General features: G+C 42.7%; 1 protein-coding gene across 10 annotated transcripts in view; it reads right to left on the bottom strand.

Moving 5' to 3' along the window:
- DMD (dystrophin) overlaps nucleotides 1-26,949 on the bottom strand; it is a 2,113,108-nt gene that overhangs the window by 229,004 nt on the left and 1,857,155 nt on the right. The gene's annotated exons all lie outside the window — the stretch shown is intronic.

Raw genomic sequence — 26,949 nt, forward strand, 5'->3', positions numbered from 1 at the left:
AAAAAGAAAATTTCAGATTGCAATTTTTAGTAGACTTGAAAAGTATTGAAAAGTGTATCTTTAGGTGGCATGAAATAAAAAGTACCACTCTTTTTTTCCTATTAGGTTTTTCTGTAATACATTGACAGTGTCCTGATAGCTTAGTGAATTCCATTCTGGGTGGGGGAAAAAGGAAGAATTTTACAGGCGAAATGGTACACTTTGCCATCTGGCATTCTGCCAACTGGATATTAATGGTGGCCCCAGGCCTGTAGGCTCCATAAATCTGGATCTTTTTTTTTTTTTTTAAAGATTTTATTTATTTATTTGAGAGAGAATGAGAGACAGAGAGCATGAGAGGGAGGAAGGTCAGAGGGAGAAGCAGACTCCCTGCCGAGCAGGGAGCCCGATGCGGGACTCGATCCCAGGACTCCAGGATCATGACCTGAGCCGAAGGCAGTCGCCCAACCAACTGAGCCACCCAGGCGCCCCATAAATCTGGATCTTAATTTGGTTCTGAAAGGCCCATGCTAAACAACGGTTGGTCAGCTCTTGCCCAGAGCCAGCAGAGCTCGAGTGGGTTTGCTCCTATGGTGTGGGTAATTCCCAAGAGATAAAACAGGTATTAAATGGATCAGAAATCTGGCTCAGGTAGTCTGGTCTAAAGCTGACTCCGACCTTGCAGTATGGAGTCAAGGGCCTGACATAGATCGAGAACAATCTTCTTTTTTCATCTTCTTCTAGCCTTGCCCATCTTTGCTGGGACCAAATATTTTGCAAAGCATGTGGAGTTCCAAAAAAGGCAGGATTTGCTTCACTGTTACGCACACAAAAGCATGAAGAACACACCAAAACTCCCTTTCCAGTCGTATGACCCTGCATTACTGGCCAAACTCAACCTGCCCGTCCCGCCACATTGCATCCAATGTAACACTTGTCTGACTTGTTCTTGCTGCTCCTCCTCTCTAGAGTGCTCTTCTCTCCCTTCTCTCCCAGTTCAAGTCTTTTCTATGTTTATACGCCCCCCCTTCCAGTCCCCCAGGGTTAGAAGTGATTGCTTCCTCAACATCCTCACAGCACATAGTTTCTACTCGGAGCACTTCCATCGCACCATCTGTTTTAGTTGCAAGGACATGGGTATCTCCTACAATGCACTGTGGATTCCTTGATAGCCGGGACCATTTCTTGCTTACCTCTCTTCCCCTACGCTCCCCCTGGCAGGATGCTGTGAACCCTGCACACTGTAAGTGGTAACAAAGGTTTAATGACTAGTTGAGCAAACCAAAGCGTATGTGTGACTGACAGACATAGACAGACAGATCTGGGAGAATAAACCAGAATGTGTACTGACACTGACTGCATGCTGAATGCCCCTGGGTATATCGTTCTAACGTTAACTTTCCTTATCTGTAAAATGGGACAACAATATGACGTACCTCATAGAATTGTTGTGGGAAATAGCTAAGACATGTGAAGTGTTTGGCCTGCTTTCTTTCACATGGTGATTACTCAATGAATGTTAGCAACCACTGTTTTGTTGCTTTATGATTAACATATGGAGAGGAATAGGTTATTGCAGGCAAGGCAATACATGCGAAACAAAAAATGGCTAATATATATATTTAAGATTTATTTATTTGAGAGAGACAGAATGTGTGCATGAGTGGGAGGAGGGGCAGAGAGAGAGGGAGAGAATCTCAAGCAGACTCCCCGCTGACAGTGGAGCCCGATGAAGGGCTTGATCTGAGATAATGACCTGGGACGAAACCAAGAGTCAGATGCTCAACCGGCTGCGGCCCCCAGTCGCCCCCCAAAATGGTTAATATTTATTAAGTACTCCGTTAATGGCAATATGAATTAACTTATTTAAGTTTCACAGTAACTCAGTGGTAAGAAGCCATAGTATCTGCCCACTTCACTGATGTAGGAACTAAAACATGAGAGGTTAAAAAACAACAAAATTTGACTAACTTTAAATAGCAAATTGTCAGAGCCAGGATTCAAATTCATTCTGGCTCTTGGTCTTAACTGCTATTTTAAGGACTAAAGTTGAAAGGCAAGTATTTTATCCATATTTAATCTGCAGCTGGCCTTCCCATTTATCGAACGCAGAACAAATCTGGTGTCCACATCTATGAAAGTTTAGTCGTTGGTATATTTTATGACCTAATGCAAGGTCAGTTCCTGGTCATGAAGAAGGTGATGCCATAAGATTATAGAGAACACATGCAAATGAATGTTTGGAATATATAATTGTTTCTAAATGCAGAATGGGTCATTTCATGAACAAATTAATCAAGAGATGATTGTGAACGTTTGGGGGTGGGGAAGACAGGATGAGGAGGCCACTGGGGAGTGGACAGTAATCAGAGATCTTTTCATGTCCCCAGAAAGAAATCCCAAGGGGAACATGTGATAAAGGAGCGTGACCGTGTCATAGGCCCTGTCCCCTGGCAGTGATGTTGGTAGATTCAGAGCGACCAGGTGGAGGCAGCGTCTGAGTCCATCAGAGGCCACTCATCTCTGAAGGGCGCTTTCTTCTTATATAAGGAGACCTCCAGAGGTAGTTTCCAGTGTACACCCAAAAATGTCAAGAAATGAAAAGGAGACAGAAGTGAATTCCCATCCCTATAACTCAAAGTTAAGAAAACGCATGAGAGAGACTGAAATTAAAAATGTTATCACGAAATGAAATGAAAAATTCAGGCAACAGTCTTAACATAACTAAAGAATTAAGCATAAAATATTTCTTTTCACAGATTATCTTTGGATTGAATGCACAGGTGAATAAACAAAGACATCGTTTTCAGAAAGAGAAAAACTTCGAAGGCACAGTGTAGCTACCAAAGAACAAAGGCACTTTATTCTGTGAGCAATTAGGCAAGGAAATGAAATTTGATAAACTTCTGCAACAATAAGCGCCATGCATCGGACCTTTCTAACTGGCTGTGTTTTGAACCAATATCAAGTACCACATACAGACTAGGGAGCAAAAGCTACAAATGATACGCTAGCCCTTGCATTCTGGCATAATTCCTTCTTTACTCGGTTATTTCTCTGTTCGTCTGACAAGCAGTTGTTAAACCCGAAAGAGACACGCAAGGAGCAGACGCTAGAGTCTCTGGTCCTTGGCCACATAGAGGTTTGGAGGTGAGGAGGAGGGACAGGCCGAGGAAAGGCCTGGGGCAGAACACGGCTGTTGCTGAGGATGGTGAGGTACAGTGAGCTAGGTGTCTCGGAAGCAGAGATCCACAGCAAGGCATTCCAGACTCTGAGGCTCGAGATTTCCCTGGCAAGGCCAAGGGAACCAGGGAAGATTTCTGCGCAGGGACTCAGGATTTGAGAAAGCAGTGCAGGTTTAGGTAGTTGAGTCTGTCAGCGAGGCCTGAGACACAGATTCAAGAGGGACCTGGAGGCTGTTGTTATCACCTAGGTGTGGGGCGACAGGCGTTGCAATTAAGACTGTGTGGCCCGGAGTGGGAGAGCAGGTGCAGATGAGGAGGTATTTTGAAAGAAGGAAGAACTGATTAATTTTGGGGTTGGAGCTTCATTTTGGAAGAAGCAAACAGAACTCTTGTATTTCCAGTGTGGAAGACTGGGAGGATAAGGATATTGCTGATGGAAATTCCAAAGGAGCGGGGGATGGCATATGGCTGGATGAATTCATAGGGAACACGATGCATTTGACCTAACAGTGAGATTTTAACTGGAGGTGTTGTGTAGAGCCAGTTGGAGATGAGCAATTTGTCTCAGTCATTAAAGGAAGGCAAGGCAAGTGAGACTAAAAGGGGTAGGATGGAGCATTAGAAGGTGAGCAGGGTAGGAAGAGCCAAAGGAGTAGAACTAGAATTCTTCAAAGAGATAGGAAGAACTCACTTTCTTCTGAATTAACAGGCAATACCTCTGTTTCCTTTTTAAAAAAAAAAAAAAGATTTATTTTGGGGGGGGAGGGGTAGAGGGAAAGGGAGAGCGAATACTCAGACTCCCCACTGAGCATGAAGCCCGACATGGGGCTCGATCCCACGACCCCAAGATCATGGCCTGAGCTGAAATGAAGAGTTGGCTGCTTTACTGACTGAGCCCCCCCCAGGCGCCCTGACCTCTGTTTCCTTTTATAAAAAGAAATACAAGTATAACATCTTTTGGGGAAGCACACATCCTGTTTCTACTATTAGATCATAGATCACGGAAGCTTAGAACTGGAAGAATCCTTATCTACTGATACACAAGGGTCTATTCTTTAGAACTATCCCAGATGGGCAAAAAACTACCATCTGCTCCTTGAGTACTCATAATCTAGTTTTCAGTATTCCTCAGTAAAGCATGTCAGAGAAAATTGAAAAAGGTTTTTTTTTGTTTTTTTTTTTTAATACGCTCCGTGAGGACAGGGACACATCTTTCTTTCCCTACTACAATCCCCGCTGACTAGCACAGTACCTGGCATATAGCAGATACTCTAATTATTAGTTGAATGAATTAATGTACAGTTTATTCAAGAAGTGTCACCCGAACAACTGCATTTTGCATGAAGAATTCCCTGTTGTGTGATTCTCGGCACAGTTTTTGCAAAGACCTGCCTTCCCCACCCACCTCCCTCCCTCCCTCCCTCCTTTCTTTCCTTCCTTCTTGATGATCAAAGTTTAAAAAAGAAAATCATTTCAATTTATTGGGCCTACAATACTAGACTCAAACAATTTTAAAGTAATAATGTGCAAGGCAAAGCAAGAGCCCAAATCTCCCTCCTGTTTGTTTTGTTCTAATTTTTAAACAATCATATTCAAGAGCTACAAGGACTATGTATTATTCTCCTTTGCTTTCTCATTTCAGATGAGTTCTGTAGGCAGTGCACTGTTTGCAGAGACCTCCCTTCTTTCATGCCTTTAAGAAATGTTTCTTCATTCATTCAAAAGATACTTACTAGAATGCCAAGTTACTTGCCCATGAAGATACAGACCTTGATTATCTTATTCATAGTTTAGCACAGTGCCTAGTACCTAGGAGATGGTCAATAAATATTTGATAAATGTGATGAATGAAAAGACTTTTTGAGTTCCTGTTATCTGTTAGGCGCTGTGCTCAATATGATTATGGTAGACCAGAGAGCAAAATTTTAGGAATAAGGAATGAACACCAAGTCATTCAACTAAATTGATGACAACACATTCTATTCTCAGCTTTGACTATTTCCCAAAGCTCAGTCCATCCCTCCGTGTGTTCTGAAGGACATCCTTATTTCATTTTTTCCCCCAAAACTGCTTAAAGTCAAAAAGAGAAGAAAAACGAGAGATGATAACATTGTGGTTCCAAGAAATGAATTCAAGTAAAATTTATCTAAATTTAAATGTTACTCAACTTTATTTTCAATTCTCAAGGGCTTCTACTTTTTCTTTTGACTTGTTAATCACTTTTAAGTTTTCATCTTCACTGGAGGTTTAAGGAGAGCCAAGGGGTCCGTCCTGATGCGGAAAGACATTGCTCAACAACGTGATTTCTCCGTAGCATCCAAGCGTTCTAACCGGCACTTTGTGCGTTGATCATGTTTACTCCAGTCTTGGGGAAAGATGTAACTGGGCATGTACATTTCCATTTTCTGCCTTTCAGTTTGTCTAGACCTTTGCTAAATATCCATGGGCATGTAAGAACCAGACTTCACACCGACACGGATGAGCCTGTAAAAAAACCCCAAAACAAAAACCCTCTCCTTGTGCTGATAGTGAATAAACCACACACATGTACACAAATGACTCTCTCGGTCTATTCGTGAGGGTTTTTTTTCCTGAAATTGTGCAGTTTGTACAGTTTTTTGTATGCATGTGTCTGTGTTGGGGAGGCCTTCATAATTCCTTCTTACTTCCAAATCCTTACTTGTAAAACTCATAAATACATGCTCAACCATTATCCTGGAAACTCTCTTGAGATTACAGTTTCAGTTAAAATCCTTTTAACTAATTATAATCCTTTTCAGTAAAAATCCATTGTTCTAATTCTGATTTATTTTCAGTTGTGACTGGGAAAAAAATGGTCTCCGACAAGGTTTGGAATGAGAGCTTGTGATAGGTACAGCTTGGTGGCAAAACCATCCAGGCTTGTTGAATGCAAAGACTGGCTGAGTTCTCTTTTCCTTCCATTTATTTATGTGTTTTCTTGACACTGAGACACCTTTGAGTGAAAAAGAGTTTCTTGCGATTGACTTCAGAATAGATCATGGGGAAGCACCCAGGGCTAACAGAGTGCTCACTCTGAGTAGGAGCATAATTATTAGTTGATTTGGGGTGATTTATAGCATGGATGCTAATGGGTGCCATCTGAGACCATCATTCATCCTCTTCTCTTTATGATCTTCTTACCATAGCTTTTTTTCCCCCTTCTATTTTTTACTTCTGTGTTGATTCCCTTCTTTCTTAATCTTGGATTCTTTTTCTTATTCTCTGTTTTCCCTTTCTTTTCTCCTCCATTCACCTCTCCACCGGCCACCAGCCGTCCCCAGCTGTGTTCTGTACAACCTACTGGAGGAGTGCACAGACTCCGCGGCAAACAGAGCCTAAAATGAAAGGGCTGTGAGCCTCTGCCAGACAGGGGAGGCGTGATGTCAGTGGGAGCCTCGCCTAGAGCTGGCTGAAGGGCAGCAGAACTTGTCACCCCCAAACATGCCTCTTTGGCATAAGAATTATTTAAGCTCATTAGTTTTTCAGAAACAGCAGACACTGGAGAAGCCCTGAAACCAGCAGAAGTTATGTTTTGTAAGATAAATTTACATTTATAAGGGAACTCTGCATTTTAAGGGGGTTTCCTGCTCTGTCCTGGGAAGAAGAGACCGACTCAATCTCTAGAAACCCTTAACAACGGAGAAAGCAAAACTGAAATCTGCATAAGAACCTTACCCTTGTTTACTGTGCTTTTTCTGACAACCTCCCCTAACTGATCCACCCTCCCCCCCAGCTCCCAACATCTTTCTTTTGTCTTTAGCTGCAAGTGGTATTAGAGGTGGTGGTCTGAGCCATTTCGGTGAGTTACTCAGTTTTCCTGGGTCTTTCCCTTGTATACATGTTATTTAACTTCTGTTTGCTTTTCTCCTGCTCATCTGTCTTTTATTAGAGGAGATCTCCGCCAAGAACCTAGAAGGATAGAGGGAAAATTATATTTCCTCCCCCACATAGCCCATGGTCTCTCTGGGAACATGATTCCCCTCATTCTGATGGACTCCTCCATCCACTGGAAAGCACAGGAGGACAAACACCAAGTCCTCTGCCCATTGTTAAGCCTTTAGCCTTCCCCTCACTGATTTCTCACGTGCACCTTGGAAGTGTGTTTATTGGTTCTCATGCTCATGCAACTGCCTCATTCTGTGATAATAGAGTCAGGTTATATCAACATTAAGTTGACTTCAGAGACCCAAGTACCTTCAGGGTATCATTAATTTTAATTTAGAAAGGCAGCAATCAGCCTCCTATCCTGGTTCATTTGTCAAAATCTTTAGTTTTGGTTACATCTACAGACTGTGAGGAAAAAATGTGATGGGAAGGGAAGAGGTCATAGGAAGCGTTTCTTCTGCCTTTTTTTTTTTTTTGGTCTCAAAGAGATAAAGTTGAATTACTCTGCTTGGCTGATGTAACTGGATGCAGATTTTATCTTAAAAAATAGGTTCCCTTTTTGGGGCGCCTGGGTGGCTCAGTTGGTTAAGCAACTGCCTTCGGCTCAGGTCATGATCCCAGGGTCTTGGGATTGAGCCCCGCATCGAGCCCCGCATGGAGCCCCGCATGGGGCTCCTTGCTCGGCAGGGAGCCTGCTTCTCTCTCTCCCTCTGCCTGCTACTCCGGCTGCTTATGCTCTCTCTCTCTGTCAAATAAATAAATAAAAAGTCTTTAAAAAATAGGGTCCCTTTTAAAAGCTTTCTTAATGTATGTCATGATTTGCAGCAGGAACTAAAGTCAAGTGGCTCGTACCTTGCAACACCATTACATTAAATCGTTTGCATATCAGCCTCTGCTGTTTATTCTTGAGCTTTTATTTATTCCACGTTTGGAAGATATCATTCTCACAGAAATTTCCCAGGGCCACTGTCGCATTCCTATCCAGGGGCGTTTTGGGCCACAAGTAGCATAAGGCTCACATGGTAATTACATAATTATCCCTCCTGGTATTAGCACACGGGAGTGTTCCCACGGACCAGAAGTGGCAATTTGAAATAATTATCAAGGGACTATATCAGAACTGGTATCATCTGAAAAAAAGACAACTTATATAGCTGTTAGCAAATTCATACTGAAATATGAAATCAGGAAGACAAATGAAAAAAGATACACCACAAGTAATTATACATTTTTTGTTTCCTGGTGGAACTATTCTATTTTGGGCAATGATACACTTGTAGATTTTTCAGTTTGTTCTACTAGTCACCTTGATAATAATGGTCAGCAGGGAGAATTTGCTCAAACACGCACACAACACTCCTTAACCAAGGAAATCCACATCTCTTACATCCCACACTACCTGCAGCATTTCCAAAGCTCCCTGACCTTGACTCCCTTCACAGTCAATTTGACCGCATATCAGAGAGTTTTGTCTGCCAGGAGCCCCTGTTTCCAGTTCCCAGCTCTCCTCCCAGCCACTGAAAAGCGCCTTTCTCTGGGCTCACTGATGCAGAGCTGCCAAACCAGTATCAGGACGTTGGTTACAAATCAATAAACCGGAAGATCTCATCTACTGCACTTCCAAGTCCTATAACAGTTGGTGCTTCTCTCTCCTTTACATATCAGAAAACAAGGCACAGGCTAAAGAAGGAAGTACACTTCATGTTTTTTAACAAAGCACAGAGGCTGGTGCAATGCCCTTCTATTGTTTCTTGGTGTGGATTTGTCAGAACTGGAGTTAAACTGGACATCTACTCACTCCCTCTGTCTCCAGTCTTGCTGCCTGCCGGGGCTTCTTTACACTCCTCAGGCTGAGCGCTCTCCCACTACCCCCTCCTCCTTGCCCATACCTTCACCCCAACCCTGAGGTGGTTTATAAGCTCCTTGAACAGTCCTAAAGACTTCCCTGAACTATTGTAGATATTTTCACTTCAAATCTAAAAGCTATATTTTTTTTTTAAATGTGGCTTTACATGGTATAGAAAACTACAGGCAAAAACATTCCCAAATACAGTGTGATCTTTTATAGGAGAAACAAAAGATTGAATTTTTAGGTCATCATGGAAGTAGGTATACTTCCTTGAGCAATAATCTGAAGTATTTTATGAGATTCTTCCTTTCACTAAAGCAAGAAATCCTAAAATCCATCAGGATATGTGCACTGTACCTTGACTTTCTTTTTAATCCTCAAGTGAAACCAAGACAGTAAAGTGTAATAAAAATGCATATAGCCCCAGGCTTTGTGCCTTAGCAAAGAGCGAAAAAATAAGCTTCTTGACTTAATATGTCTACTGTGAATAATCAGCCACTGCATTTTGGGATCCTGCTTTATAATCTTAACGTATAACAGTGAACTCCATGTTCGTGGTGTGATAAGAATAAAGGATTTTTTCGCTTTCTTTTCAAAAAACAAAACAAAACAAAAGATTTCCCCAGTTTCCCAAACCAGATACATGTGTCAACTTAAAAGAAATGAAACTAGGAGCTGCAATCTCTTGAGTTTCATTAACACATTTTTTTGCATCTTCCCTGAAGTTGTCAATGAAGTGCGGGCAAGGTGAGAGAGGGCCCTGGGCTACACAACAATGTGGCTAACATTTGGTTGGGAGACCTTCTCAGTCCCATTCCCAGATGTTTAGCGTGTCCTGCCCAAGTCCCAGTTCTTCGCTGATTAATAAATATTCCTAGGAAGATCAATGATTGCTCATAACAGGCTTCCAGTATCACAGCTGTGAATATTTGCATTTTAAGAGCAATTTTAATTAAATAATGAAGCAATTAATTACTCAAATACTTATTGAGTGCTTATAAGGTACTTTGCTAGGAGAGGAAGGAGAAAAAAATAAATAAGAAAACAAGGAGCCTATTTTTCATGAATTTATGGATTTGATATTTACAAATAGGCAACCACAGTAGCTTGGGAAAGATTTTAACGTACCCCAGTCATTCTCCAATTTGACCGTGTATCACTACTACCTGAGAAATTTCTTTTTTTTTTTTTTTTAAAGATTTTATTTATTTATTTGACAGAGAGAGACACAAGCAGGGGGAGCGGGAGAGGGAGAAGCAGGCTCCCCACGGAGCAGGGAGCCCGACGTGGGGCTCGATCCCAGGACCCTGGGATCATGACCTGAGCCGAAGGCAGATGCTTAACGACTGAGCCACCCAGGCGCCCCTATCTGAGACATTTCTAAAAGACAGATTCTTAGCTTGTCTCCAGCATTTCTGACCTAGTCCATCTGCCACTGGGGCTTGAGAACCTGTACTTTCTGTAAAGCTCCCCCAAGGACTCTGCCGTAGAGCCTATTTTTGGAGTCACCAGTGTAGTGGAAAGGCCACCAGTTCTATGGGGCAGGAAGACCAGAGTTGGAATCTCTTACTAGCTACTTGACCTTCTGCATCTCATCTAAGTGTCTATAGGCTTTAGTTTCCTCATCTATAAAAAGAAGTACTGAATACCAGCAACAGTGACAATAGTCATGACAGCTGACATTTATAGAGCATTCACTATGTTCCCAGTGCTGTGTTAATGGCTTTATAGGTAGACTGTGCATTTAAGCCTCTCCTATCAGAAAATAAACTTGATGGGAGCTGGGCATCGTCTATTTCATTCACCTCTGTATTCCCAGGATCCAGGTTGGCACCTGTCTCATAGTAGGCAGCCAATTAAATATTTAAAAGAATGAACAACCCATTGATGAAGGTCCTTCCATTAGGACCATTTTATATTTTAATTTGTTTTTTTTTTTAATTTTATTTGAGTGTCAGAGAGCGAGAGAGCGAGTGAGAGAGAGCACAAGTGGGAGGAGGAGCAGAGGGAGAGGGACACGTAGACGCTGCACTGAGTGTGGAGCCTGATGTGGCACCTGATCCCACAACCCTGAGATCATGACCTGAGCCAAAATCAAGAGTCAGAGGCTCAGCTGACTGAGCCACCCAGGTGCCCCTAGGACTGTTTTACAGATGAGGAAACTCATGTACAGATAATGGGATGTTGTAAAGTGTGTGCCTGGAGAGTCCACTTCTTGGCCCTCAGGAGAGACCCACTCCTTTTCCTGGCAACTGTGCTAAAAGGAGCCTAAGGGGCACCTGGTGGCTCATTGGGTTAAGTGTCTGACTCTTGATCTCAGCTCAGGTCTTGATCTCAGGGTCGTGAGCTCGAGCCCCATGTTGGGCTCCACCAAACAACAAACAAAAAACAAACCAAAAAAGAAGCCTAACAGCTCTTGGGGTGATTGACTGTGTAGAAGGTATTAATGAAGGAAGTTGCTTTTAAGCAAGGACTTCAAAGTTGGGTAAGAATTTGATGGGCAAAAACAGATGAAAGGTTCCATGTGGTCAGAGCAGAATGAACAATTTTTTTTTTTTTTGGCACTAGTAAAGGCCTGGATGTAGAATATAAACAAAGGGAAGGATGAATAATCTAAGGCTGGAAATGTAGCTGGGAGTCAGACCACAGCAGTACTTGTCTGTCAGTGTTAAGAACAGAGACTTTGTCATTTATGGGAAGGCATGAAAATATTTTTAAAAATAATTATTAAAATTTTCATTACTTTTACTGCATTCACATGATAACAAAATTCAAGAAAAACAAACAAACAAAAATCTTTAAAAACCAGTCTCCCTTTTACCATATCTTTCCCACCATCTTGCTTCCCATCCTGGTGGCAACTACTAGTCACATTTTCATATTTTACATTATTTTTTTCAATAAAGAAATACCATGGTCAGAGCAGTGTTCTAGGATGAACTGAAGCACGGAAGAGGTGTAGAAAGGATAAGCTGCCAGGAAGCAAAACAAGAGCCGTATGCTAGCTGGTTAACGTATGGGGACCAGGCTTTCATCCCACGTGACAAGGATATGTGTACGAATCAGGATGGGCCCCCGGTGTGTTGGGGCAGAGCTTGATAGGATAACCCAAAGCAGTCAGTCAAGAAGGGTTGAAGAAAGACTAGATGGAATGGTGGAAAGATTACAAACGGGGTGGGAGTGAATTCTCAAAGCCCCTCATGTCATTGGTCCTGACGTTAACAAGATCCCTACTATGGCTTGGGCAGAAATACTGTATGTGACTAAAAAAGACAACCTGTAAAGCATGTAACAGCATCTGCTACAAAGAAGCACTGAGTAAATGGCTTCTGTTTACTCAGGCACTTATTTGGGTTAAAAGGTGTGGGTCAGAGCAGAATCAGAGTGGGTGAATTTGGCAGACACATCGCTGGGGGAAGTTCCGTATCTATCTTGCCTCTTATCATCAATACACAGGCAGACCAGTTGGGGACGGCTAAGTGATTTCTCTCTTTTAGCAGAGCCTAAATAAGTCTAGAGTGGACAGCATGAGAGGTGAGTTCAAGAACCAATTACTCCACAAGCATTCTCGAGTGCTGTTATGTACATGGTACTGTGTGTTCATGGTGTGAGCAGTGGCAAAGACAGAACATGAGACACTCCTGGTGTCTTGTGGGAAGAACACCGCACATGGGACAAATCAAACTCTTTAAGTGCTGGTCTCTTTGTTACTGACCAATAAGAAGTGAGAAAGCCGTGAGGCCTAAAACAATCCGGGAGGCTTCACGACTCAGGTGACACACCCAGAGCAACCCAGAGTCTATGTAGCTTAGCATTTCACATCCACTGAGGAGCGGTGTTTGAACAGGCATTTTATATGCTATTACTGACATCATCTTAATGGATTAAAGATTCCTGAGACTTCAAATACTTTTGCTTATACTGTTGATTTTTTCTTTTATTTTGGTAAGCAAACAATTCATCATTCTCCTCCCTTCTTTTAAGCATCTTACATTTGCAAAGAGCTTTCAAAATATAGTGATTACAGTGGTTTGTTTTCTTGTCTTTTCTTCATTGTGTCACAATTGATTTTTTCATGGCTATGTGAATATAGACGGTTGGATATGAAGCATTCAACGATTTTGTGTTTAGATAAAAATAGTGGGTTTTATGCAAGAGCTGATATCATTACCGTTCCTCCTTGAACATGATTTTATTGCACTGATGACAAACTTTCTTCTAGACTTTTCTAAAGTAATGTTAAACCTCATTCATACAACTTTGAGCATCTAGTCCTTGATCTAGGATTGAACACACATTTCACATCTTGGAAAAAACTTTTTTTTTTTTTTTTTGTTAGCTGATCTTTTTATCCCTTCAGGCATTAACCAGTCTTTTTATTTTCCGAGCAGCAGTTCTGGAGCTAAATTCCCTGAAGGCTAAAGCATCTACTGGATGGTTCAAAACGTATAGTGCTAAAACTTTGCTTTTGTTGTGTTATTTTTTAGTAGAAATCCCACAAAGAAAACTATGTTCTTGCATAGAAGACATACTGCAGTAAATTTCCAGATTTCAGTCTAATTTGGAACTTTCAATATTTCCATCTGAGCTGGCACTGACATCCAACTCTGTAATATGTACAAAAGAGAGAATACACCAGAGTAAACTTCCAGAGTAAACAAATCTCCAGTCCAGGATATTTAAACAGATCAGAAACAAACTAGTATTTTAAAATAATACTTTCATAAGGCAATTTATATGTTAATCACAGATGATTTCCCTTCTGGTCACCAATGCAGGCTTTAAGGTCATTACATACTAAATGGTATGTAAGTTGGGGCACCTGGGTTGTACAGTTGGTTGAGGGTCTGGCTTTTGGTTTTGGCTTGGGTCGTGACCTCAGGGTCGTGGGATCCAGCCCTGTGTCAGGCTCCATGTTCAGCACTGAGTCGGCTTGGGTTTCTCTCTCTCCCTCTCCCTTTGTCCCTCCCCCCCTATGGGCATGTGCTCTCTCTCTCAAATAAATAAATCTTTCTTAGAAAATAAATCGTATGTGAGTTAACCCAAATTAATATTGGTCTTAAAAACCTATTTTTTCATAAAGCAAGGATTTAGACATTTCACTAATTCAATCTAGCCTTTCTGTCCAAAAGTTAAAACAGTTGGATAGAATCTCAGTAACAAGTATCGAGAGATGCAAATAAGAACAAAACAGTCATCATTAAGAATTTATCAGAGAGGAAAGGTTTTCATGGCATCTCTTACTACATACTTGAACATAGGTATCTTTATCTAAAGAGCAGCGTTTCTCAACTTGCGCATTAACATTTTTGCCCAGATAATTCTTTGTTGTTCTAGCCAGTGCATTCGGGGGTGTCCAGCAGCATCCCCGACCTCTGTGCTCTAGATGCCAATAGCACCACCTCACCAGTTGTGAACAAAAATGTCTCCAGACATTGCCATGTATGTGAGGGCCAAAAATTGCCTCTGGTTGAGAACCACTGGTCTGTATTAACCCTCACTCTCTACTTCTTATACATACATGATGATATTGATATTTGAAATGAGACCTCAGTTCCATTGCGTCACTCTGTCCCATCACTCTAATAGTGGGGATGGAAAATTCACAGTCCCAAGTCATATAGAGACTATCCTCAGATCGGCCTACTTCAGGATCCCTTTAAATGACAATCTCGGCTCTGGAGCTCCCCGTGGGGCTCGCATGGACTTCCTAAAATCTGCATGGTGATCTAATGGCTACCTCTGCCCAATCCTGCTTCTTCCCCTTTTTCTTCACAGTTATTCTCCAATAAATCTGTCTTGGCATCTCCCCCCGCAGAGGACCCAACTGACAACACCAATCAGTCCATCAGTCAGAGCATTCTCTTAGCCTAGATGGGCACTCCGTCTCCATCTGAGCCACTCAGAGTCAGGCCCCCCAAATTTCTCAACTCTTGGGTGAGAGTAGCTCTGTCTCTGTTCCACTGGGGACGCCGAGGATGCTCAGAGAATGCGGAGGGGCCTTTGTTTTTTTTTTCTTGACTAATGTGAGTTTTCTGCCACAGCCAAGAGTCCAACCTAATACACTCTACAATAAAGGTAAACCTACAGAAATATTTGAGAAAATTCACACGGAGCCTAGAAGTTGTTATAAATGAACTCGGGACAATAACTATTAAGAACTAGGTATACAAGTTGTTCAAGAAGTACGAAGTGTTCCGCCTTCTTAAATCTAAAGACATGTCATAAAAGGTGGGAGAGGGTAGAATTATACCCACTACAGCATAATGATTCTACCAACCGCTGCATTAATTCTCTGAATTTTCTCTAATCTCAGCATGGAGAAACAGTGGTTATTGAATAGAGCACAGCAGCTGCTACAAGGTCGTCAATGAACGTTAGGTTCTATTTCGTATCAGGAGACTTCGTGCAAACGTGGCTGTACTCCTACCCAGCACACCCCACCCTTTCCCATTTCCCATTCCTCATTGCTAACTATTAGGAAAAAAGCACATTTACACGAGTATAATATTTGATTTGAACCAATCTCTCAGGCTTGAGAATATTTCAATGTGTGTGCATTTAAGACTGAAATATGCCCATTTCAGTATCTTTTTTTTTTAAATAGAAAGATTTCTTTGAAAAATCAAAGCCACATTTGTCCACTCCAAGTTTTTGAAAAGCTTCATTTGTGAAAAGCAGCACTGACTGGAGCTGCTGGGGATCATTAGTGGGAGCTGGATCTTCAAAGGAGTTTCTGCGTAAGGAAGAGGTACTTGGATGTTGTAGCTAAGCTGCTGAGCACCTGGGATTGGGTCATTTGAAAGGGTGTTAGCTTTAAGTTTTTTTAGATTCCAGATAGAAGAGATATCATCTGGTATTTGTTTCTCTCACTCTGATTTATATCATTTGGCATAATTTCCTCAAGATCCATCCATGTTGTTGTAAATGGCAGAATTTCCTTCTTTCTCAAGTCTAAAAAGTATTCCATACGGGGACAGGGGGATGGGAAAGATGATGTTTAAGGGTACATACTTGCAACTAGTAGACACCTGAGCCCTGGAGACCTAATACACGGTACAGTGATTACAGACGACAACACTGTATTCTAAATATTCAACTTGGTAAGAGAGCGATTTTAATTGTTCCCAGTACTATCACAAATGATCGTTACGTGTTAGCTAACACTACTATGGTCATCAGACTGAGATATAAATGTATCAAATCAATATGTTACACATCCTAAACTTACACAATGTTGCATGTCAAATAAAAAAAGGTGTTAATTGTTGGCAGACCCTAACAGATCTCCTCTATGTGTTTTTTGTTTTTTGTTTTTTGTTTTTTTAAAGATTCTTTTAAGAGATTTGTATTATGGGCTCCGTATTAAAATGAGGGCTTGGGCAGCTATCCCATTTCACTCTGTCTAGGACAAGGTGCCTGACATTTTCTCCCAACAAGTTTCCATCAATAGTCAGCCACAGCCCTGAAACATTTTTCGCCTCTTGGCTGGAGAGCTTGGTGTCTTGGTCATCTCTTCTATTGTATAGGGGACAGCAGTGACACACGTGGGGGGCCAAGGCCATCCCCATTATGCAATGTATGCTGTCCAACTCTTTCATGCTCATCAGTTATTGGCAGGAACTCTGAAGAAGTAGAGAACTCTAAACTGGGTTTTGAACAGAGCAAGATTCCTGGAAACGACTCTTTTCTTTTTTCAAATGCCTATGACCAAAAGGCTTTCTGAATATTGTTTTACTCGCCAAAGGACCGAGTCATGGGCTTCTCAAGTTTCTTTAGATGCTCACTGTATTACCTGGAGAGCTGGAGCAGGGCCCGGATTTCTCAGGCTATATGCAACTGCAGGTGCAGGAGCAGAACGGCCAGAGTAGAGGAAGGGGGAGAACAGTATCTCCAAGACCCTCGAATGTGGCTTTGAACCACATAGAACTCACTGGAAGGGGAAGAGAATGCCACTGCACACAAGGCCATTCTGTAGGCTTCCCCGCCCCCTCAGAGATCTTGAAAGGAGCAAATGAAGTAGGAGGGGAAATCTCTGGAGTGGGCAGAGGTGAAAGGATCTCAAGATGGCTTAAAAGTTTTTCGGGACTCCAACTTTGGGTAAAGATGATGAACTGCAATTTGCTACTCACTTACTCCTTTTAGAAGCTTTTCACCTTCATGGTGATGGTTTGCATTTAAGCTATATAATAATCATTGCATTTTCTCTTTTGTATTTGTGTGTGTGTTTTAGTCTATTCCTATCTCTCCCTGATTCTTTGTCTTCCATTCAAAGCCATCACTCTCCTCTTACTGCTGCATTTAATGGTTGCCTTCCGTTACAGCATAACTGCCTTTTTCTCCATCGATTTCTCTAAATTAGGGGGTCCTCGCCTCCTTTTCTATGCAGCAACCTCTCTGCAGCACGATGTGTTCACTTTTCCCTACTGCAGCCTCTTTTGTGATTGGCCAATAGCAAAATGAAACTCAGTAGAATCCAATCCTAAAAGCACTTTCGAAGGATGGAATCTTATCATTTACTCCCTGAGTCACTGCCGTCAGTATAGTTGGTGCAGAACAGTATTCCATTTTGGGGCAGAACAGTATTCCATTTTGGGGCTCATTGGATAAGTATGTGTTCAACTTGGCGGCCATAAAAACACTGGGGAAAAATCTTATTCCTTTCCTCCCGTGTAGCTCAGAACTTTGTGACTGACCTTGCTTCTTTATTTCTAATTACGTCTGATGGAAAAATAACATTTCCCCCCCCATTTAAAATGTGTCTATATAGTGCTTAAGATTTTCCTGGGCCTCTTATGAAGATCAGTACAATTTCATTTTCATTTTATAGATGATGTAGCTTAATTTTTGAAAATTAGACTACATGCCCAGGGAAGGATTCAACATTTCTGGAGAACCTAGCATTTTCTGTCTTCCAGAAGACTAAAATTACATCCTGTTTTAATGACTGTCCCTGCGACATTAAGTTCTATGTAATGAAAATGTTTCCATGTTCCTGCTGACAGACCACTTCCTACCATTCACTGATGTGGGTCTGAGGAATTCTGACCATCAACAACAATAATTGTATAAACATTAACGCTTATTGAGTGCTTGCTTTGTGCCAGGCACTGCGCGAAGTGCTTTATAATGATTATTTCACATTTGATCTTCCCAATAACCCCATGAGTTATGAATACAAATGCTCTGGGCGTATCAGAACTGTTCACATTTGGTGGCTGATTTAATAAAGATTTTGTAAACTGCTAAGCTCCTATAGCACTTGCTACCCTGCTTGGAATTCTCGTATTGTTACTGTTTTCCTGTGTAGGGAGGAGGAGAAAAATAAACAGGTCTTCTATTATCGACACACACAAGAAAGGCTGACATTGCTGATGCCCCACTGTACTTTGGGGTTTGTAGCAAACACCTCTCGTACGTGTCAGCCCACCTCCGATCGTGGTGTCATCAGCTGGGAAGAGTTCCAGGCAAACCCAACCTCATCATGTGTAGCTAGCATCCCACACCAAAAGCAAGCCCCGAGTCTGTTTTCTGCCCCAGGGGTTCCCCCCAATGTCGTGGGTGCTGGATCCTGGGTGGACAATCACAGCCACAGGGGAGTTCATGCTTTGGCAGCAACCCCCAACCAATGGGGGTCAAGAGCAAGTGCATACAAGCTGCGACTCTGCCTTTCAGGCTCTAGCTACCTATTTTCAGATGTCTTTTATTCTGTACGCTTCTCATGATCTTTTATTCTGTATACTTCTCATGAGTTCCAGAGGACAGCTTGCTTTCTTTGTTGTCTCGTTTTTCTCGCTCTCTTTCTCCTGCTTCTGAGAATCACATCCTAAATAAACTTCCCACACCCAAGTCCTTGTCCTAATTCTGTGATGGGGTAACCCGAAGACACCAGGCCTTGGGACAGGCTTCACTTCCAATAAATGTGTACACTTGGAGAAAGCAGATAGGAGCACTATTAAAAACAGAATCTAGGTTGTTGACATTGAGAAGCTTACTTCATCCAACATTTAAGACCCTATTAGTCAATCAATAAATATTTATGGTAAGTCAGGCTTATCCAGCACCTTAGGTGCTGCCCCTGAAGCTGGAGAGTTAATCCAGGGTCTGGCGAAAAGGCTTGTTGGAACTTCTGCCTTAGGGCAGCAGCAAACAACAGAAAGAGTTTAAAATAAGGACAGTTACCTCATCAGATCTGAATTTTTGGAGGATTACTAGAGCTGCATTATGGAGAAGGGACTAAAACGCGAGACCAAAATCAACCAGAAAAACTAGGAGGCTGTCTCGCATTTGAGGCACAAGACTCTTGAGGCAGGGGTAAGGTGAAGAAGGGAATGGATCTGAGAGATGGCTTGGGGACAGAGCTGACAAGACTTGCTGATAGATCAGTATGTTAGATTTAAGGTAAAAGCGGACTCTGGGATAATGACTTGGGCAATTGCGTTTCTGCCTTGGGCAACTGGGTGAAGGGTAGCGTTAACAAGAACAGTGAAATTAGTAAGGGGAAAATGTTGAGGATGGGGTGGGAGAAGAGAAGGACAATGATGAGCTCCATTTGGGCAGGTTAAGACAGAGGTGCTTGTGGGACATTCTGATGGTGCTGTCCAGGAGGCATGGAAGGTGGTTGGACACGGAAGCAGGGAAAGAGCTAAGCTTGACTCCAGTTCAAAAATCAAGGCAGCCTTCCATCAAATCGTGCTAGAGCAATTGGACATCCATATTCAAGAAATCAACCTCAACCTGTACTTCACGCTTTATACAAAAGTTAATTAAAAATGCACCACAGATGTACATGTCAAAGGGAACGTTATCCAGTATATAAAACAGGAGAATGTCTCTGGGATCTAAGCCTAGGCAAAGAATTCTTAGACTTGACACCAAAAGCATGATCCATGAAAGGGAAAAATCCCCCCAAAAAACGATTAATCCCACCTTACCAAAATTTAAAACTTTTGCCCTGTGAAAGACCCTGTGAAGGGGGTGAAAAGACAAGGTAGAAAATATTTGCAAAGCACAACACAACAAAGGACTATGATCTAATATATTAAAAACTTCTCAAACGCAACTGTCAACCTATTCAAATTAGAAAACAGATGAAAGACATGAAAAGCCATTTCGCTGAAGAGTTTATATAGACGGCAAATAAACACATGAAAAATTGTTCGGCATCACTGGCCACTAGCAAAATCCAAATTAAAACTGCAATGAAATATTCCTACATACATGTCTAAATGGCTAAAATAAAAATAGTGACAACACAGGGCACCTGGCTGGCTCAGTGGGTGGAGTGTGCGACTCTTGATCTTGGGGTTGTGAGTTCGAGTCCCATGTGGGGTGTAGAGATCACTTAAAAATAAAAATAAATACTATTTAAAAAAAATAGTAACACCACCAGATGTTGGTGAGGATGCAGAAAAACTGGATTACTCATACAGTGCTGGTGGAATGTGTCGAAACATTTGACACCTTCTTATAAAACTAAACATTCAACTATCACAGGACCCAGCACTTGCATTCTTGGGTACTTACCCCAGACAAATGAGAACTTATGTTCACACAAAAATCTGTACATTAACGTTGATAACGTTATTCCTAATACTCAGAAACTAGACTTATCCCAGATGTCCTCCAAGGAGTGAATGGTTAAATAAACAAGGGCATATCCAAAATACAGACTACTACTGAGCAATATGAAGGAACTAACTATGGCTACATGCCAAAATTTAGATGAATATCTAGGGAATTATACTGAAGGAAAGAAGTGAATCCCTAAAGATTATATCCCACATGATTCCATTTATATAACATTCTTCAAAATCATAGAAATGGTGAACAGATTGCTAGTTGCCAGGGGGCAGGGGGGCTGGGGAGGCAAGGGGTGTTGTCATAAAAGGATAATAGGGGGAATCCTTGTTGTGACAGACGTGTTCTGTAAATGGGCTGTATCGATGTCAATTTCCTGGTTTTGACACTGAACTACAGCTTTACAAGATGCGCCACTGGGAGACAGTGGGCAAAACATACATGGGGTCTCTCTGTATTATTTCTTATAGCTCCATGTTAATTTACCATGATCTCAAAAAAGGTTAGTTGTAAAAAAATGTGGAGATGTGGTAGTTCTCAGTAACACGTCAAGGACCAAATTTTCATGGAATTAGTCACACTGAATATTTATAAGGCTTTGTAACTATCTCAAGAATCTACAAGCTTAGATTTACTTTTGAAGCTGTACATCATTACCTTTCATATGAAAATTTTGGTAGCTTCTACAGGTAATAATTTCTTGGCAACAAGAAGAAAGAACTAAGAATGATTTTGTCACGAAAAAAGCCCTTCTTAAGGAACTTATAGGCCAAATGCGGAAAGAGACATGACTACGTGAGACAGAGTATTGTCTGGTAGCAGGCTAGGACCACAGTTTCCAGGGTAGTTAGTTAAAAGGCTCTCTGGAGGGGGCTGAGCTTGAGCTGGGTCTGCAATCAGATCTGGATTGAAAGAATCCTTCCAGCTCTTAGCAAATAGCAGGACAAAGTGCTCAGAAGCAGCAGATGTCAAGATTTGGAGACTTGCCTCATCGGGAGGATGTGTGGTTTGTTGAGACATACAGGGAATTAGGAAGGGCATGGATAATGGAGGTCTTCGGATCCGATCCCGAGGACAGCGGCAAGTCAAAGTTTCTAAGCACAGTGATTAAGAACTCTGGCTCTGGAGCTGGAATGCCTTTTTTGACTATGCCACTTCCCAGCTGAGATCCACTAGGCAAGGCACTTAACCTCTCTGGGGCTCAGGTTTCCCATTAAAAAATGAGTACTCTGGAGAGGTAGCTGAGAAAGTGGTTATTAGGATTCATCGAGATAACGTATGTCAAGCCTTTATAGCACAGTGTCTGCCTCATAGCCTCCCGTGGCAAGTAGGAGCTGGTAAGAGCACCATGGTGCCAGAGGTGGGGGCGATGTTTCTCTCCAAAGGTTGTCATCAGCTTGCGAGCAGAGACTGTGGCTGATTTGTATCATCTGACCCCTGAGACACTCCAGGCACACAGTAGGAATTTTGCTGAATTCAAATGGAAAAAGCAGGAGGATTAATCTGACAGCAGAGGACTGATCAGAGGGAGGAAGGACAGCCCTTAGGCACAGAGCACAATTACAAGGCTATGAAAGCAAAATGGCTTCGCTCCTTGTGACAAGAACCAGGAAAAAAGATTGGTGTTGCCAGGAAATGTAACGATTAGGTAGATAATGAAAGATGCACTGAAGTCTAGTTTCTGGGCTTTGATTCCATCTTAATGACCAATAGATTCCAAGTTTAACTTTAGTGTGGAGACCGGGTCTCTGTTGCAAAGTAAGCCCAGGGTAACAAGTAGACCATGGGTTTCTAAGTCAAATAAAAGCTGCTCAGCTCCTTATGTCATTTATAGGACCTTAAGGGGCGCCTGGGGGCTCAGTCGGTTATGCTTCAGCTCAGGTCATGATCCCAAGGTCGTGAGATCAAACCCTGCGTGGGGCTCTGTGTTCAGCGGGGAGTCTGCTTGAGATTCTCTCCCTCTCCCTCTGCCCCTCCCCTGCTCATGCTTGCTCTCACTCTAAAATAGATAAATCAATCTTTTAAAAATAAAGAAATCCATTCTCTCTGCATCTGTAGTAGTTACTGGGCCATCCTACACTCAACCCCTCTTCAGCATCTTCGAACCCGCTGTTCCAGCGGCGGCCCCCAAGTAACTGCCTCACACAAGCTTACATCTCCTCCTTGAAGAGAGAGGCCTCCGGCCAATGACTGGCTGAGGCAGGAACACAAAACCCCCACCCATGTGACTCACCTGGGACAACTTTGAAAGGCCGAACCCACTCCAGAGCTGCCCACTGCAGCCTTAATCACAACTGCATTGTGTGTCTGCCCCCCTCACTTCCTGAGGGACGTAACCCCCAACACCGCAGTCAGCCTTCTGCAAGCAACCCTCCAACTTCTCCTGTGTCAGTGCTGGAGCCTGGCCTCGGGCGGCATCCTTCATTCCGAAACTGTAGGCTGGAGACCAGCACAGCAGCCAGGGCAGCTGTGGGGACGATGACATGACATGGCGTGCTGGGCACAAAACGGCCTTCCAGAAATCATGGCTAATGGGTAAACCTTGAGGACACTACATGAAGTGAAACTGGTCACAAAAACGGTATGATTCCACTCATAGGACGTGGCTGGAGTATCAGCCTGTTAGGGACAGAGAGCAGAATGGTGGCTGTCAGGGGCTGACGGGGGCACAGAACGAGCAAGTGTGGAATGGCCATCAAGTGTCTCTTGCAGGATGAAAAAGTTCTGAAGACCCAACGTAGACCAGTGTGAATATACTTAACACTACTGAATGGTACACATAAAAATGGTTAAGATGGTACATTTTATATCATGTGCTTTTCACCACAATGAAAAGAAATGATGGCTACCATAGCCATTTATATTTGACTTTAACCCATAAGTAGGTACCTTTTCTGGTCTGCCCTCCATCCTTTCTCATTTCCTTGGGACCTATGGTTCCAAATGTGGTTGAAGCTCGCTGCCCTAGCCGGTGCCCTGAATCCTGTGTCTGCATCATCTGATCTTCTCCACCAGTGGCTCTAATCTCCACGTACCCCTACAGACTCTCCATTTGCTAATGCTCCGAAATCACCCTGGCCTTTCCCAAACAAAACAAATGTTCTTTCAAATCGCCACCATGACCTTTTGAAAAGTACATCAAATTGCATCACAATTTAAAAAGAAATTATACTGTGTCAGTGCCAGGTTGTTGAAAGAAAGCCCCGTGAACAGGAGTTTGGTGAAGTTGACAGATATAATGATGTGGTTAGAAACCTTGATGGATTTTGATGTAGAGTCTCTGCTTGGGGTAAGTACAATTACTACTGATACAGAAAGCAGAGTCAAGGTCAGAAAATACAGAGGAGGGGCCATCAAGCTCCAGCAGAGGAGTCTCCAGTAGCTGAAGAATTTGTATTTTTCCGAAGTTCCAGCTGGCCAGCAGGACAGAGAATATGCAGGGCCAGGATATGGGCAGGGGTCAACATCTAGACATTTGTGTCTAGTGAGAATGGAGAGCAAATGTCTGACTATGGGTTGGAATTTGGGATGAATTTGTTGCATGAGAAAGTAGACATGACAGTAGACCGAACGGGAACAGGAGACTGGGGGTGCCACTGGAGGAATCTAGAATCAAAGGGATGGGGCCCAGGACTGATCTCGAGCCAGGGGTTGTCTCCTCTGCCCTAGTTTTGGGCAGCTCTCCTGGGGAGGGTAGATGAAGACCAACAACACTGGGCTTCTCCCTGGAGTCAGGCAGGGTCCCACAGCTTTTAATGCTCACAGTTGAAAGCTTGGTGCCCTGGAAAGCCCTTTAGGTTCTAACTCAGAAAAATGCACCGAACGTGACAACTCAGCATTTGCCACCTCCCATGCCAATACCTGGGAAAAACAAACTGCCCCACTTGCCAACATAGGACGTAAATGGGGTCGGGGGTTGCTCTACTTGTAAATTTTCATATTTTAAGTCACAAAATATTGAAAATCTAAATTGCTACTTTCTCCTCGTTTTCCACTTGGATACCTGCAGTCTGTTCTAAAGGAAGACTTGGTCGTGAGCGTAGGGGGGAACTGAATGCCTCCAAGTACCTGCAGGGCTGCCTTTGCCGAGGTGGTTCTCACTTGCCGCGTGCAGCTCCCAAGCATCCGCACAGACAAAAAGGCGGAAGTTATGGGAAGATCAATTGTAGCTTAATGCCAGCGCTAACAGCCTAGTGATGAGGGCATTTGCAAACGGAATGGGCTGCCCTGCAAGGTAAGGAGTCCTCCGCCACCCTAGCTTCAAGGCCAGGGCAAAGGCTTTTCTAGCTCAGATGCTGCACCATGACTCCTGTATCAGGAAAGGAATTAAACTGGATCTTGAAGGGCCATTTCAACCTAAGATTCTATTACCCCAACTCGTTAAAAGGTGATTAATACCAGCTTGACGGAGTTCAACTACTGAGAGGCTAGCTCACATCCTGGATAAAATCACAGGCTCTGAAGCCAGACTACCTGGGTCAGAATCGTGGCTACTTACTTGCTGTGTGACCTTGGGCAAACTACTTGATCTTGTTAGGCCTTGTCTTATCAGTAAGCTGGGACTTAAACCACCACCCAGCTACAGGACTACTCTAACAATCAAACTGACGAAGAGTCGTCAAGCGCGCAGATAAGGCTTGGTATGTAGCCCTCCGTAGGACTTCTGCTGCGGCTGGTCCCCAGCTGTCCACGTGAGCTTCTTGGTTGTGATTTTGCACTCCGATGACCAGAGGAGCGAACAAGGATGTGTGGAATCTAAAGTGTAGCTGATTATTATTACGTGGTCACTTCCTGAAAAGCCCTGCCATGTAGACTTGCATTCCCTGTGCGGGTCTTTGTTCTTCAAGGAAGGAACTTAGAGCAGCAGAGTGAGTCCAAATGGTGCTTCTTGCTGCTGAGCGTGCTATGCTATTGCGGAAGTCACAGCAAAGGAGAGGTATCCGTGAGTCGGCCTGATAATACCTACTGATTGCTCTCCCTGCGGAACTGAGACCACCGCCTGTTGCCCTTTGTAGTCCATCATCTGGAAAGCTCTGTTCTCGTGGTCGCAGAAATGGGCACATTTTATCACCCTCTACAGAGAAGATCCTGTTGCTGAAAAGCAATGTCCCCTTGCAATCTAATTCAGGGCTGAGAAAACCTCTAGTCAGTGATTAGGGGTCCGTTTCTGTCATCTACTTGTGAGGAAAAGAGCACATCCTTTCTGTGGTGTTCTGTAGACTATCTATATTGGAAAAACCCATAAAGAGAAACCTGGAGGACTTCAAATAATTCTCAAGCAGTCTGTTCTTACAATGGTAAACTTGAAAAGTCCCCTGAGAATACTCAAGTCTCAATGAGAAGAGCCGCTGATAAGACATAAGGCTCTCCCAAAATGGCTCATTTCTCCCTAAAATTCCTACATGAAGCCTACATGAAGGTTCCTAAGGTTTAGTGTATAGGTTGTTGGTAGCACAAACAAATCTACCTCAAGAGAGTCAATTCACCTCAGGACCAATTTCTCCTCTGTTCGTACACCTCCTATTCGTCGAGAAGCCCTATATGAATCAAGCACAGAGCCGTTTCAATGGCAGAAGGGGGGGGGGGTCTGGCCAGGGAGTTATCAGTCATTTACGTGTGCACCGTTAACAACAAAATCAATAACGTCAGCGCTACGAAGAGCACCTTCACATTCTAGTTAGGATGTCTGCGGTTGTCATATCAGAAAGGCAAAAAGTTTTGGAATAGTATCATGTTTCAGGGAAGGTTTGCGTATTATAAATCCACAGGGCTCTGCAACCATCACTGTTGTGGACCTGGACGTATTTATGGATTTAATTTGAGTTGACCTACAGAGGTATTTATGATTGTTTTTCATAAATAAGAGGTGATATTGATTGGGCTTGGTTTTTCCATGTCTGTGGAAAATACCTGTTTTTCAGCCTCACATTTTTTTTGAAGGAAATGCCTTCCCTTTAGGGCCTTCTGGATTCTTTACTACTGTACTCACAGCACCTTTAATTCTTTACCTTACTTTATATGGGAAGGAGGTCTAGCTGGCTAGTCCTAAAATCCCCAGGGAAAAGAATCCCTCCCTGATCACCTTATATAAAATGGCAACCCCTTTTAGGTAGAACCCTCTAGTCTGCCCTGCTTTCTTTTTCTTGGTCATATGATCACACTCTGAACTGTATTATATACTGATTGTTTACCTGTTTCTCACCTGTCTTCCCTACTGGAATGCAAACTCCCACGACAAGAGTTTAATATTGTTTGCCATTTGAATCTCAGTACCTAAAACAGTACCTGACATATTATAGGTACTCAATAAATATTACCTGAATGACTAAATGACTATTTGAACTCCAAGCTAAGAAGTCTTTGGCGTTTCTTAGGTATAATATGCTTTAACGCACCACCTTAATCTCTTTGGGCTGCTATAACAAAACACCATAAGCTGGATGGCTCATA

The sequence above is a fragment of the Mirounga angustirostris genome, unplaced genomic scaffold, assembly GCF_029215605.1.
Source record: "Mirounga angustirostris isolate CCGP_5_RB_7025 unplaced genomic scaffold, mMirAng1.0.hap1 SCAF_11, whole genome shotgun sequence".
In the NCBI taxonomy this organism is placed as follows: domain Eukaryota; kingdom Metazoa; phylum Chordata; class Mammalia; order Carnivora; family Phocidae; genus Mirounga; species Mirounga angustirostris.